Source organism: Nilaparvata lugens, chromosome X, assembly GCF_014356525.2.
Source record: "Nilaparvata lugens isolate BPH chromosome X, ASM1435652v1, whole genome shotgun sequence".
In the NCBI taxonomy this organism is placed as follows: domain Eukaryota; kingdom Metazoa; phylum Arthropoda; class Insecta; order Hemiptera; family Delphacidae; genus Nilaparvata; species Nilaparvata lugens.
The window spans coordinates 30,229,036-30,238,851 of NC_052518.1; positions in this window are offsets into that span (position 1 = coordinate 30,229,036).

Genomic DNA, 9,816 nt, shown 5'->3' on the forward strand with positions numbered 1-9,816 from the left:
TGCTCGAAATCTCCTCCCCCCTCTCACCCCTCGTCCATCCCGCCCCCCCCTTCCCCCCGCCTGTAGGGTGGGGGGTGTTCTAAAAATAGATTTCCCCTTCCCCCTGCAGAGTGGCGGTGAGGGGGTTGAAAAGAGAGAGATATATCTTTCTCTCTCCCCTTCCCCTTGCCCAGGTGAGGGAAAAAAAATTTCCCTTTTTGGAGGAAAAATTCCCTCTCTATACTGACAGATTAAAGTGAATCCATATTTCTACATCTAATGCTATACTGTCAAATTAAAGTGAATGCTAGATGAGGGAAAAAAATCTCTTTGAGAGGGAAAAATTCTCTACTGTCAAATTAGAGTGAATCCATATTGCTATACTGTCAAATTAAAGTGAATCCATATTACTATACTGACAGATTAAAGTGAATCCATATTGCTATACTGACAGATTAAAGTGAATCCATATTCCCATGCTAACAAATTGAGGTGAATGCTAGATGAGGGAAAAAAAATCTCTTTGAGGGGGAAAAAATTCTCTACTGTCAAATTGAAGTGAATCCATATTTCTACATCTAATGCACGTGCGCTCACTCCTCACCCTCTCCCCCGTCTAGACACGTGCGCTCTGCTCTCTGCTAGCTTCCTCTAGAATAACTCCTGCATCGAAAACCGTTACATTCCGTTACATGAAAAAATGTCTAAATCGATTTATCATCTGTGACATGTGTTTAGCCATTAAAGTTACTTCACTCTCTCTCTCATAATATCTCATCCTTTTACAAGATTTATGTAGAAAACCGATATAGTCAAAAATGTCTAGGGTGAAATTTGAAACTGCAGGTGTTTAAATACTTCACTCTCTCTCACACAACTGTTTATACAATCAATCATGGTCAAAAATGTCTAGACTGAAATTTGAAACAACATGTGTTAAAGTTCACTCTCTCTCATGCAAGTGTTTATGCAATCAATCATAGTCAAAAAATGTCTAGGGTGAAATTTGAAACAGGAGGTCTGTACTTCACTCTCTCTAATAATATGACATCCTTTTACAAGATTTATGTAGAAAACCGATATAGTCAAAAATGTCTAGGGTGAAATTTGAAACTGCAGGTGTTTAAATACTTCTCTCTCACGCAAGTGTTTATACAATCAATCATGGTCAAAAATGTCTAGACTGAAGCAACATATCGTTCACTCTCTCTCACACAACTGTTTACAAGATTTTATGTTTTCGGAGCCAATATAAAGTCTTTATATTTGACTAAATCCATTTTTTCTGTAATAATTTGCACTACCTGATTTTCGGAAAGGTTGTGTTCCTTGGCCTCAATCCAGTTCATGTGAAAACTTACCTGGGCATATTTGGATACAATGTCGAGGGCGATTCTGTGGATGAATAAATTTAGATAGTCAATGAATGGAGCCGAACATTGCAGTCTCATGACAGTACCCTCTTCCGAATTTTTAATTGCTTCAGCTATTTCATCACGAACGCTTTTCACAGCGACTCCATCTCGTTTTTCTTAATAAAATCTCCTATACATTTTTAGTTGCATACTTTTCTGCAATTTGCTTAATTAGAATAGCAATAGCATCTTTTGTAATGAACTGTTCAATACCTTCCATAATATTAGCTTTTATTGCACTCGCCATTTCAGATAATCGTTTTTCAAACTCTTCCTTTGTTAATGAAGAACTAATCAATTTCTGCAAAGCAGATTCTAAATATTGCTTATCAATTGACGATGGCTGTGTTTCATTTACTTTAGTAAAAATTTCTGTACTAAGTTGTTTTAATTTAGTATTGAGATTTCTTCTTCCAAATTCTTAATTTTATCTGATACGGCTTTTAATTTCTCATCTAAATAAGCTTTATCAACTTTATCGTTGTTAATACTGAGCAACTAAGATGAAAAGCTGTCTGTTAAAGTTTTCACTTCTCCTAGAGCGGATTCTAAATTTAGAGTTCTCTCTGCAATAGCTTTATCGATATTAGCACTGAAATTTTGTAATGTACTTAGAATATGTTCTCTTTCAATTATGCTCACTCCAATATTCTTTGTATTTTCCGAAACGAGTTTGGTTATTTGCGAATCTAAATAAAATTTCACAGCTTCGCTGATTTCTTGTTGATTTATCGATTCGATTATCTTCTGTGTTATCGAGTCAATATCACACGTAAGATTAGCAACAGCTCCGCTATCAATTCGACCAAATCGATGTAGAGTCATCGTAACACTAAACAATTAATTTTGCTTCTTTTAGCTCTTCAATTATAGACGCGATCTCAATATCATGCCCGGTGTTGCCAGTAGCTTTTGAGGAATAGAGTAAATTTAATCTTTCCACTAATTTTGTCAAAATTATCAAAGTATTGATAAATTCTATCATGAGAATTATTTTTTGCAAATTTCAATAAACCCCACCCCTTCTTTTTACTAATTTTTTTACTGGGAAATAACTTTTGAATCATTTGCGATTTAATTCCCTGATTTCGTTTAACATAGCCTCTTCAATCTAAATATATGCCTGTAAGTGTTAAGATTTTTTTATACTTATCCAGATCTCTCTGATTATAAAGATTTTGAGTTTGGTCTCGCACTGAATAATAACTCAAGTAGACCATGTGTTAAACGAAATCTTTCATTATTAATATCTATATAACCGTTATCGAATATTACTTGCTGATTTCCAATATAATACACGTCATCTTTAGAATTATATCAAATTCCATAACTGATTGAATTATTCAATTTTTCCGCATGAAACGTTTTTAGATATTGTGACAGCACATCATCATTTCTGCTAGAACCAAGTAAACTGTTTTCAAATTTAGTAGAGCTTAAAAAATTGTCTGTTGAACTCTCATAACTCTGTTCATCCCCCTCCTCATTATCATCAATTTCCATACTCTGTTCCTCTTTTACTTCTTCCTTTTTTGGTTTTACACCAGAGTGTGAGAATTTGTTTTTTCCCAGTTCAATTATGGGCTCTATCAACGGCGAGAGCGTTTTCCTATTGTATTCCTCCAATCGTTTTTCAAAATTGACTAAGCTTTTATGCTTCTCTCTAATTACTTTTCTCAATTTCTTAATCTTTTCGATTAAACCAACGTTCTTTCTATTCAGTTTTCTGCTGCTGTATGACAACATGACTGCACAAAGAATTAATCTCTACTGAACGGTAAGAAACGTATCGAGCGAATCTCAGTATTTGCCGCTATTAATTCCACACTCGCTCATAATAGTTACAAAATTATGAGGTTTACGATTCCAAACTTTATGACAAAGTTTAACGAAATCTTTATAAGAAATATCTCCTCCAACATGATCTCTGTGAATTAATTTCAGACTCAATAAATCTACCTTGAAGATTATAATCATATTCGCATTGTCCCTAGTGAAATGTTTCTGTGTAGCTCCATAACTCTGAATTAAATATGCAGTGTCAATATTACGATGTCGTCCCATGGTAAAATATTCTCTTATTTGAGGCACGTGATTAAGTTGGAAGTCGTCGAATATGACAAGAGAAAATTGTTGAATTTTGTTCAGGTGAGGTATAGATTCCGAATTACTGTTTATATGAAATTCAATACCCTTCATTTTTGAAAAGACTTTTCTCAAAAACAAGTACTTATCTTGATACTCGCTCTTCGTGTGCAAGTATATAGTTTTAAATCTCAACCCATTCTTTGAAAAAATTAAATTAAATAGCAAATTGGTCTTGCCACAGCCTGAAGAGCCTATTATAAGGATCCTTGCATTATGTGGTAACAACTTACCATTTTTACACCATGTTGGCATTTCTTTCTCTCTTATAACATTGTCGAAATTTACTATCGGAATCATGTTAGTCACGTGTACAGCATGTGATCTGATAAGGAACTGATAAGTTATCAGAGAGCATCACACCACATGGTTAGACAGACGCTCACTCCCACTGATAGAAGTTTCTCACTTCAACTGGCCCTCTCTTTCCCGCACCCTCTTCACGAGAATGTATCTGTTGCTTGAGCCTTAGCAAATTACGAAACTTCAGATTGAAATGAAAAGCAATGTTTGATGAGGAGCTATTATATTTTCAACGAATGTACATCATGATATTTACACTGAATGGAATGTATTTACAATAGATTATTTACAATAAATGTACATGATATTTACAATAGATTATTTACAATAAATGTACATGATATTCACAATAGATTACAAAAGATTATTTTTCATCTAATAGTTGATCTTTACTAATATAACTAGGCGTTGAAAACCCAATCCATTTCACTAGCAATCCTTTTTTATCACGTTTTAATATTTTTTCAATCAAATACACTTGTCTCTCCGATTCGTTTAATTGTGTTTTTTTAATTTCTTCTGCATAAAACCTACCACTAATTACTTCTCCGTTTAGATCTCGCAGGCTATACGTTACAGGTTGAGAAGGAAATATAGAATGAATTACAAAATACTCTGCGCTCCAGTTTATGTTATAAGATTTATCGAAAAGAACCCTTTTCTTTGAGATTTGTACAACATCTCCTAGCTTAAATTTCGGTTTTGAATTATTCAATTTATATCGTCTATTGAATGCAGAATTCAAAGACATTAAAACATGATTACAATCTTTTTTCCCCACATCTTTAGGTTTCATTCTAATGGATGAATGCATTGTTGCATTATAATCACGAACTAAACTGTCTAGTTGCGATATCCAGTTTTTGATTCCATGTTCAGTCAAATATCTATAAATTTTTGCTTTAAGTGTTCTATTAAACCTTTCAACTATGGAGGCCTTCTTATCGGTAAAAACATGATAATGTTTAATACTATATCTATCTAATAACGCTTTAACTTTTGAATTAAAGAATTCTGTTCCCTGATCTGTTTGGAACAGCTTAACTCCCTTATTTTTAGAAATAATTGGTTCGAGAGCGTTAAATACAGATTGGCTTGCCTTGTCTTTTAATGGTACACAATATGCAAATTTTGAAAAACAATTAATAACAGCTAAGATATATTTGTAACCCTTATTAAAACGCGATAAACTCGTCATCTCAATAAGGTCGGCTTGAAGCAAGTCTTTTTCACTTTTCAACTCATATTTGCGAGTGGGATAGTTCACACGCGGCACGCTATGAAGCTCTACAGCTAGCTTAGATCTAATAATATTCATGATATTTACAACAGTCAAATCAGTGGTGTTGGATGATTGTCACGGGACATACTGAGCAATCAGTTCACAGTTGGCACTCTATAATGTCCAAATGGGAGAGTATCAACACCATTCTCAGCAATGTACCTCTTATCATCATAAGGGCTCAAACAGATTTTTGCACATTCAACCTGATACATGGTGTGATCATAGGATCTTAACATATTAAATTTTTCTACATGTTCACTACGTTCAAACAATGATTTCTTATATAAATCAAAATTAAGTTTTCTACATTTCACTCCGCTCTGTACACCCTTTGCTATACATTTATTTACAGGTTCTTCATTCTCGTTACATACTAAAAATGAGTAAAGTTTCGATCTAAGGCCTACAAATCTATGGACAGGTTTTGAGGCGGTCTCATCCTTGAACTTTCCTACAACTTTATTTCTCTCCATGGAAAAGCAAGGGTGGGTAGGTGGATAGTTAGAAGTATCGAAAAGGGTCAAATTTTCTCTAATCAACTGATACACATCTTCGACTTTTAGGTTTAGAAGAAAACTGTCGGTATCAGTCATACACAGTTCTATATGATCCCACGGTATAATTTTTTGTAATTTGCAATAGAAAAAATCGTACATATGGAATTTACTCAACTCCAGTATGGAAAAGCCGGAATAGACAGGCTTGTTCATTTTAAGTTCCAACTTGCGAGAGAAAACCGCGATCACGTTCAGTCTAATTTTTGCCAGCGTTTACATAGTGGATTTGAAATGTACTTATCTAACCGTTTTTCATCCGTGATAATTTTAACATTCATTTGCTTACAACTACTTTGTATCGTCTTGCCAAATATTAGGTTACAACAGGCCTTAAAGAAGGATATTTCAAATTTATTTTTCGCGTTCTGTCTATTCCGGATATTGAAGTCGATGTAGCTTTTCAGCCAGGGAGATTGGGAAAAGCTAATGACGCGATGCACTTTCAATAATTTCAAACCGAGCTGAAGCTTTAAATTGACATAGTGAACAATGTACTCTTCACGGTCAAAAAGTGTGTTCATGAGCTTTTTGGTTCCAGTTTGACCGTTCTCATTTGTTTGGTAGTTCGACAGCAATTTGCGCGGCGGCGTTTGGTGGAGAGGTGCGAGTGGAAAGCTGGCATGCTTATCATGTAACTCTTGAGGGTACTTGAGATCACATTCTATTATATATCCGGTTTCTGAATTGCTGTCCAAATTCGCGAAATCAAGGCTGGAAATTTCTTCCTCTGAGAGATATTTGAAATTTCCAACAGGTAAGCTTCGGCTCATAGCTTCCGAGTATAAACTGTTTGCATCGATATAAAGCAGATAATTAGACGGTTTTGAAGGATCGTATGTTTTGGGTAGATGTTTGTTATTTGCTTCGCAATAACGTTTACCGATAAATGACACCCCACCCCTCATCCCTGCCTCAAACATAAGATGCATGTCAGGATGAGTAATCAATTCTAGTTCGACTTTAGTGTGTTTCAGCATGCAATTCCAGGTGAAGTGCGCGAGAGAAAGAAAATGGGTCACATCAAGGCTGTATGAGCTAAAAAGCGTAGACCTCATGGATTCAAAAACTACCGCTAATAGCATTATGTCCAAACATAAATAAAAATCGTGATATTCACCCAGATTTTTCAGCTTGAATGTTGAGAACAGTCTTTGCGCATGCTCATATTCTTCGCGAGACAGAGGCGTATCAGTTAAATCATTATGAAAACATTCGATGGGAGGAAGCGATGTTTCCGCGAATTTTTCGGGACAGCTCATGTACGAGTAGGGATATACTCCTTTTTTCAACAAAAGCTGTCTGTGTTCGCGAGGTGGATCATGAAACACCAAAAATAATCGTTCGAACTTCTTTTCTATGTCTGTACTTTCTACCAAATTACGCACCAATACTTCCAAGGATTCAGACATAAACTTGTAGGAATCTAAAAATTTAATTTTGCCTACTGAAAGTGTCAAAAATCTCTCTGACATATTTGCGATGCAGGAAATTTCTTTTTTACATTTACCGAGCGATTTCAGAATGAAATGCAAATCAAAACCGGAGAAATTATGAAAATAACATGATATGTACTCCGGAGTACGAGCTGTTAAATTACAAGAAATATGTGCCGCACACAAGTAATTACCGGTCTCATGCGCGTGGTGACGACATTTAATATCGCTGTCTAAAAACGGTTCAGCACAAAGCCCGCAGTTTACTGAATTTTGAAATTCGCGCTCTTGACTTTCGGATAAAGCTTGCATCGGAATTTCTCGTTTCATATCCTCATACAAAATGTCGCCAAGATCTGTAATTTCCTGAAGAAATTTCTCCATGATTTTTTCATCTAAACTACTCGATCTATGGAGTACAGGTCCGTAGGCGATTTCCCCGTTAACATCGATAACAACGAAACAATAGCCACAGGGAATATGATGCGCCGTTTTCTTTGTGTAACTACGAGTAATTTCATCAGAATCGGAATCATCATCATCTGTGATATTAACAACATAAGTTTCTAAATCCGCGTAGATGGTGTACTTTTTCTTCAACGTCGCACCTAGTTTCTTGAATTTAATTGTCTCTCCGCGTTTAGGATATGAAACGCGCTGAGATTCAAACTTGGAACAAAGTTCCACATGTTTCAACAAATTTGCTTTACCATCACAATTCTCAGTTTTGTTCGATGTGAACCGGTGAAAACAAAAATTACAAACATGTACTTGACCGTCATGTTTTGAAAGGTGGGAGAGAAGACGTGATAGCCCGTTTTTCCCGTTCGCAGTATTTACTAAACAGAAATGAGTTTTTCCTGCATCGCCTTTTAGCATTAAAAGATTAATTTGGTGTTTACGCGTGCGGAAAATGCTTGTACGGAAGGGGAAAAACTTTTTGTTGTCATACGCGATGACGTGAATTGCAATATCCGGATTGAGTATTTCAAATTTCTTAATATCGCGTGTTGTCACCGGGAAATTTACATCTCGTGTATTAAGTGTGTGAGCAAACTTGCTCAAATACTTTACAGTCAGGTGTGAGTCCTTTGGCTTCTGATGGAAATACGCGAGCACTGACCATAAAAAGCATTTTTCGTCAGAGAGATTTTTGACATTTATAATGCAATGTTTGTTTTTCAAAAACTGGGGTGTTTGAATGAAACTGGATGTGTATATAGGATTAAATTTAATCACGTTCACATCCAGTGATTCAATTTTCTTTAGCACCCATCCACTCCCATGTCTTACGAAATTTTCAAAAGATGAGAGGATTTTTTTCACAGCCAAGGAAAAATGCTCATTAAAATCTTCATAGTTCTCAAGCACGTTTAGCGCTATGTTGGAGTAACTATGTAGATTTATTAGAGATGAGACAGTCTCACCAACCTGCTTGTCATCCATCACCACTAATTTATACAGCAAAACATTTAATACTATAAACCACTTAACATTCCCATCATGGCGTGCCGCATGTTCCCTAATTATATCAAAAACTCGACGTTTCGAGCTCTCAAGCACATTGGTGATGTCGATATCCTCAGCCTCGTCATCGAGGGTGATGCGATGGCGGACTGCTGCGGAATTCACGCCACGTAGTCTGCGTTCCCTCGGCATGATTCTGAAAAACAAAAGAATAATGATCAGGATGAGATAGAGTACAACAGCATGTTTAGTTGTGAATTGACATTGGTAGAAGAAGGGTGTGTGAAAATGATATCTCAAGATCACATAATGTTGTATGAAAGATTAAGATTATTATCTTTTGATAAAAGATGGTCGAAATCTTCTCCGCATTTGTCCGCAGAAAACATGGCGAAAGAGGGATTTATATTCTCATTTGCACCAGACATTGTGTGATGTGTATTTTGTTCAATTTATTTGGGAAAATGGGAAGAAAGTGACATACCAGCAATAGAACATGCAAGGTACAGCCCGAACTGTAGAAGGAAAGATAATATAACAATTGAAGAGGAGAATTTCGATAATAATATTCTACGAGAATATGAAGAAAGATATTCAACTTTTAATTGTGTAGAAGATTCATCCGTTCAAGGAGAGTATTTTGAAAAGCATCATCATCTACATTGTGACTTTTGTAAATCATTATCCAATAAAGCGGAGTATTTAGCGAGAAATGGTTATTTCTTACATAAAAATCCATTCTATCTGCAATGTGTCTATTGCAAATATATTATCGAAAATCCATTTGAAAAAGTAATACATTTACCGTTTTGTTTATATGAAGAGTGTGAGAAAGAAGAGCGGGGCTTGGATGTTCCGGATATACCCTATCGTAAAGATGAAGTAAAATCGCATGCATGCAGTATATTGTAGAAGGTTTTTTATCCTCCGAGGACAAAAATCCTCTCCTCTGAGGACAAAAACTGTCCTCGGAGGACGAAATTGTCCTCGGAGGACTATTTTCCTCCTCAGAGGATAAAATCAAAGTAAAAATGTACTTACATGTAGTGGTTGATGCTGCGTGAATCTCCTCGAGTGTACAGGTGTAGATAGCGAGCCTATGGTACAGGTGTAGATAGCGGGCTATGGTACAGGTGTAGATAGCAGTCTATGGTACAGGTGTAGATAGCGGTCTATGGTATGATTGATTCCTCTCAGCTGTCTTGTCTCGACGAGAGCTCAACTGGTTATGA